Source organism: Sminthopsis crassicaudata, chromosome 4 (genome assembly GCF_048593235.1).
Source record: "Sminthopsis crassicaudata isolate SCR6 chromosome 4, ASM4859323v1, whole genome shotgun sequence".
NCBI lineage: Eukaryota > Metazoa > Chordata > Mammalia > Dasyuromorphia > Dasyuridae > Sminthopsis > Sminthopsis crassicaudata.
Window position 1 is genome coordinate 454,078,690 of NC_133620.1, and position 6,000 is coordinate 454,084,689.

Genomic DNA, 6,000 nt, shown 5'->3' on the forward strand with positions numbered 1-6,000 from the left:
CCATTGCTTACTTTGTGGACATTTCTATTATTTTCATGTCTCCTCCATCCACTTGTAAACAACTTGAGGACAGGGACTATATTTTGCCTCTTTGTATCCTGATGCTTAATACACTTCCTGATTTAAGTGAGCACTTAATAAATCTTAATTGACTGACTGACTCATGCTAAATAGCTGAGAAATTTTCTCTGGGAAGTCCCAGCCAGAAACTACTATTCAGATGAACTTTCTTTACAAGCTCTTACTATTAAGTTTCTATTACCATTTTATTTTATTTATTTATTTTGCTGAGGCAATTGGTGTTAAATGACTTGTCCAGATAGATGCTTCTATTACCTTAAGAAGGGAAGAAAATAGAATTCTTCTAAATATTGTAGAGTAGAACTTGTCTTAGAATTCAAATCTTAGCTTAGCTACCCATGCCCCGTGTGACTTTGGACAAGTCATTGTACCTCTCAGGTAGTTACTTTTGATGATCTGTAAAATTAGGGAACTGGACCAGTGACTTCTAAGGTCTTTCCAATTCTAAGTATGTGCTTCTCTCATCATTCTTTTTTCTTCTTGGGAGTTAAGGGCCCTAATCCCATGATCTAATCAGTATAGAGAACTTCCAATTAGGAAACTGCCAAACTATATCTACTCTGCAACTTGTGGCCTTTCTTTTCCCTTTTGTTCTGATTTTTTTCCCCTCTCCCAACATGATTCATAAAGCAATGTGTATTAATATTAAATTAATCAAATTAAATGAACTGTAGCAAAACAAAAAAAAATGTAGATTTTTTTCCTCCCCTTATCATCTTTAAGAATAGAATTAACAGTGATATTTCTGGGTCAAAGGGTATAGGTAGTTTACCAACTCTGGGAATAATTGGAGATTGCTCTCCAACAATGAATTAATTTCCCAATTTTTTCTCATCCGCTCCAACATTTGTCACTTTACCCTCTTGTCATTTTGGCGATTCTGGTAGGTGTAAAATGATATTTAAAGGTTGTTTTAATTTGCATTTCTCTAATAAACAATGATTTAGATCTTTTTCTTCATTAAAAAAAAACACACACAACTTGTGGCCTTTGAGAGTTATCTGGGACAAGGAGAGGTTAGCTGGTTTATTTAGGGTTCTTTATCATTGCCAAAACCATTAACCATGGGTGTCCCTCTAGACTTTTTCACAGGTCTTCTCTTTTTACTGGGGAATCTCATGAGCTGGGTGGTACCAGAGACAATGCTGGGCCAGAAGTCAAAAAAGACTTGAGTTCAGATTTTACACTCCCTGATCCTGAGCAAGTCACTTTATCTCTGTATCCCTCAGTTTCCTCCTTTGTACTATGGAGATAATAATAGCACTTATCTCTTTGATTGTAAAGCTCAAAAAAGATATTTTTAAAGCACCTTTTCTAGCTATTATTTTATTATTATGAGCTTCTATGAGTTCAATTATTAATTGTAAATAGAAGATTCCCACAGAACAATAACCAGCACTGATCTCTCTTTATTTTAGATAAAGAACATATCTGAACATATCCAGCTGAATATCTTTTAGGCATCTCAAACTCAATATTTTAAAAAATTATTTATTAGTTTTCAACATTTACTTTTAATATTTTGATTTCTTTTTTTTTTTCTCTTTCCTTTTACCCCTTCCCAGGATGGCAATTAATCTGATGTAAGTTATACATGTATAATCATTTTAAACGTATCTCCACATTAGTCATCTTATAAAAGATAATTAGACCACAGGAGAAAAACCATGAGAAAAGAAAAATAATGAAAAAAAGTAAAATCAATCAGCATTCAGTTTTCATTCTTTCTCTGGAGGTGAATGGCATTTTCCATTATGATTCTTCAGAACTCGTCTTGGATCACTGTATTGCTATTGTATTACTATATTATTATTGCATATTATATTGTATATATGATATACATATACAATATATTATATTATATAAGGCTATCATAGTTGACCATTGAACAGCATTGCTGTTACTACATTCTAGATGTTCACTTGCAAGATGCTGGTGGGTATCCGTCAGGGACTGGAGTATCCCTTTCTCTAAAGCCATTAGCTCAAGTTCCCATTTTAAGTGTTCCTAACAGAGTTAGGTGCCAGTAACTAGAGATAAGCACCAATCAATATCAATGACCTTTTATAAAGAGGCATTTACTTCAAAGGTAGAGCAAGAACAAAGGTTCTTGACCAACATTTGTTATTTCAAGCATTATAGTTCATCTTTGTAATTTGTATTTGAAAATTTATACATTTCCACTCTTTGCATTATATATATATTATTGAAAAAAATACCAAAAAAATTTGTATATGAAAGATTTGTATTTCAAAGTTGACCAACACTTTGAGGAGCACGTTGTCTCCTCTATTACCCCAATCTCTGGAAAAAGTGGGCTCAAAAACCCCATTTTCCTTTTTTATTATTATAGTTTTATATTGACAGAACGTATGTATGGGTAATTTTTCAACATTGACCCTTGCAAAAACTTCTATTCCAACTTTTCCCCTCCTTCCCTCCACCCCCTCCTCTAGATGACAGGTAGTCCCATACATGTTAAATATGTTAAAGTATATGTTAAATACAATATATGTATATACATTTATACAGTTGTCTTGCTGTGCAAGAAAAATTGGATTTAGAAAGAAAGTAAAAATAACCTGAGAAGGAAAATAAAAATGCGAGCAAACATCAACAGAAAGAGTGGAAATGCTATGTTGTGGTCCACACCTATTTTCTCCATAGCATTGGTCCACCCAGTCCAGATGTCCAAATGTCCATCATTGCTAATTGACCCCTTGCCTCAGCTACTGCGAAGGCTGGCACCTAAAGCCCATTTCTCCATCTGTGGGGCAATGATGCTAGTCTGCCTATGAACTCTGACACAGGCATACAACTCCTTCCAGAGGTAAGTAAAGCACCAAGGCCCATGGATTCATGGGGCCACACTTTGGTCTCAGCTGCATGGAAGGTCTGAGTTCTTTTTCTTTAGAGAAGTAGCATAATCTCTCCCCAGACTCCATCTGGCAGGAAGAACTCACACCAAGAGTTTTGAAACGACTCTCCTCCCTCAATTTTGGTTCTGCAATTTCATCCAATCAAAGGGATTGCCATTCACCACATGGTTAGTGATAAGAACTAGCCACTTCCTTAGAAATCATCACAACCCTTTAAAAGCATGCAATCCTGAGTTTTTCAGATGAGGAATTTCATTCTGTGTGCAGAAGTTTTAGGGTTTGGCTCATTGGCCAGTCCTAGGTTATATAGACACACACACATACATATATATAAATGTATGTATATATGTATACACACATATATACATAGACATATATTTGTATGGGGGGGGTGTAAAAGCTCATTCAAATGTGAATTTCTTAAAAGTAGGATTGTTGCTTTCTTTGCTCCGGGACAGTTTCCATTCATAATGAAGTGTCAAGTCCCCAGTGTGTGGCCGGCTGCTGTGCTCCACTCAGGATTTATGTTAGTCGTGAGGAGTTGGAAATGTCTTTCTAATTATATGGCACATGAGCCCCCACTATTTGCTTCTTAGCATGATTTTTGACATCATTTAATAGACCAGACTCAGTTAATTTTTGAAATAAATATTTAGTCAAATGCCATATAAGAACAATTGGTACAAAGCATCTCCCCAAAGTCTGGGTCACACTACAGTCGGCACGGTGCCTGTAATGTATGAAATAGATCTTTTTTGACTGACTGATTGATTACGGACTGAATGCGTTGAGCCATCCCGGAAAAGAAAGAAAAACATTTATAAAAATTTGATTGACAATTTGACTATATCTGACAACAGAAGCCACATCCTCCACCTATTTATTCTCTAGAACCGAGATGAATCATTGCAATTAATCTGAGTTTAGCTGTCTTTTAGGGTTATTTTCTTTTACACTAAATAATAATGTCTTAGTTTAACTGTACTTGATTGGTTAGCCCCACTTAAAAATCATTGTAGCATATTTAACATGTATTGGACTACCTGCCGTCTAGGGGAGGGGGTGGAAAATTTGGAACAGAAGTCTTTGCAAAAGTCAGTGTTGAAAAATTACCCATGCATGTGCTTTGTCAATAAAAAGCTTTAATAAAAAAAAAGAGATATCATAAGGAAAAAAAATCATTATAGCCGAGATCTATAGCTAAAGCGGTTACTTCATATATAACCTTTAATTGGTACAGGATTTTACAATTTTCAATACATCTTCACACGTATTTTCCCATTGAGCCTCATAACATACCTTGGAAAATAGGCATGGTGTGCAGTATAATACCCTATTATTTACAAACGTGCCCAAATTTTCCCCATCCACAAAAAACCTTTGCTAAATCTCATCATCCCTTCTAGGGCTCATCCCATACCCCTCTTCCCTTTCTCAGCCACATTCTCCCTCCCCCCATTTTTTTTTTTTACATTGGTTGCCTTTGTTTTCTCTTTTTTTTTTCATTTACTTCTCAACCCATGTAGTCTGACTTCCAGTCTCATTACTCAACTGAAATCATTTGTTTCAAAGTTATGAAAGATCTCTTAATTGACAAATCTGGCAATATTTTCTCAGTCCTCATTCTCCTTGGCTTCTGCAACACTTTTGACACTGTTGAGCATCCTTTTCTTCAGCCCACGCTCTCTCTTTTTGGATATTCATGATACCTCTCTTTTAATTCTCCTGATGATCATCTCAGTCCACTCCATCTTCAGTCTCCTCTGCTCAATTATCATCATATGTGAGAATGGTCTCCCTTTCCCCTTTTAATAATGTTTAATCAGCTTCAATGGGCTCAATGAACCTGTCTATGCACATGGCTCCTCCTGCACTGGAAACTTCTCAAACTTGCTGTTCAATAGAAATCGCAAATGCAGCCTGCCCCAACAGAACTCAAAAAACCTATATTGTCAACCCTGGGGGCAGCATCCTTCATTCCTCATTCTCATTCCACAATATTTTTATACTTATGACTCCTTTTCCTTTGTCTTTGACCTTCTTCAGGAACATGACTAATAGCAGCATCACTGGGTAAAAGGTTATATATATTTTAGTGACTCATTTTCTAGAAAGCTTTAAAAAATTCATAGCTCGTTAGAAATAATTCAGAATTTTAGCAAAGTCGCAGGATACAAAATAAATCCACATAAGTCCTCAGGATTTTTATACATTACCAACACAATCCAACAGCAAGAGATACAAAGAGAAATTCCATTCAAAATAACGGTCAATAGTATAAAATATTTGGGAATATATCTATCAAAGGAGAGTCAGGAATTATATGAGCAAAATTACAAAACACTTGTCACAAAAATAAAGTCAGATTTAAATAATTGGAAAGACATTCAGTGCTCTTGGATAGGCCGAGCGAATATAATTAAGATGACAATACTCCCCAAACTAATCTATTTATTTAGTGCTATACCAATCAGACTTCCAAGAAACTATTTTAATGACCTAGAAAAAATAACAACAAAATTCATATGGAAGAATAAAAGGTCGAGAATTGCAAGGGAACTAATGAAAAAAAAAGTCAGAGGAAGGTGGTCTAAGTGTACCTGATTTAAAGCTATATTATATAGCAACAGTCACCAAAACCATTTGGTATTGGCTAAGAAATAGACTAGTTGATCAGTGGCATAGGTTAGGTTTACAGGGCAAGATAGTGAATAAAAATAGCAATCTAATCTTTGACAAACCCAAAGATCCCAAATTTTGGGATAAGAATTCATTATTTGACAAAAACTGCTGGGAAAACTGGAAATTAGTATGGCAGAAACTAGGCATGGACCCATATTTAACACCACATAGTAAGATTAGATCAAAATGGGTCCAAGATTTAGGCATAAAGAACGAAATCATAAATAAATTGGAGGAACATGGGATGGTTTATCTCTCAGACTTGTGGAGGAGGAAGGAGTTTGTGTCCAAGGGAGAACTAGAGACCATTATTGATCACAAAATAGAAGATTTTGATTACACCAAATTAAAAAGTTTC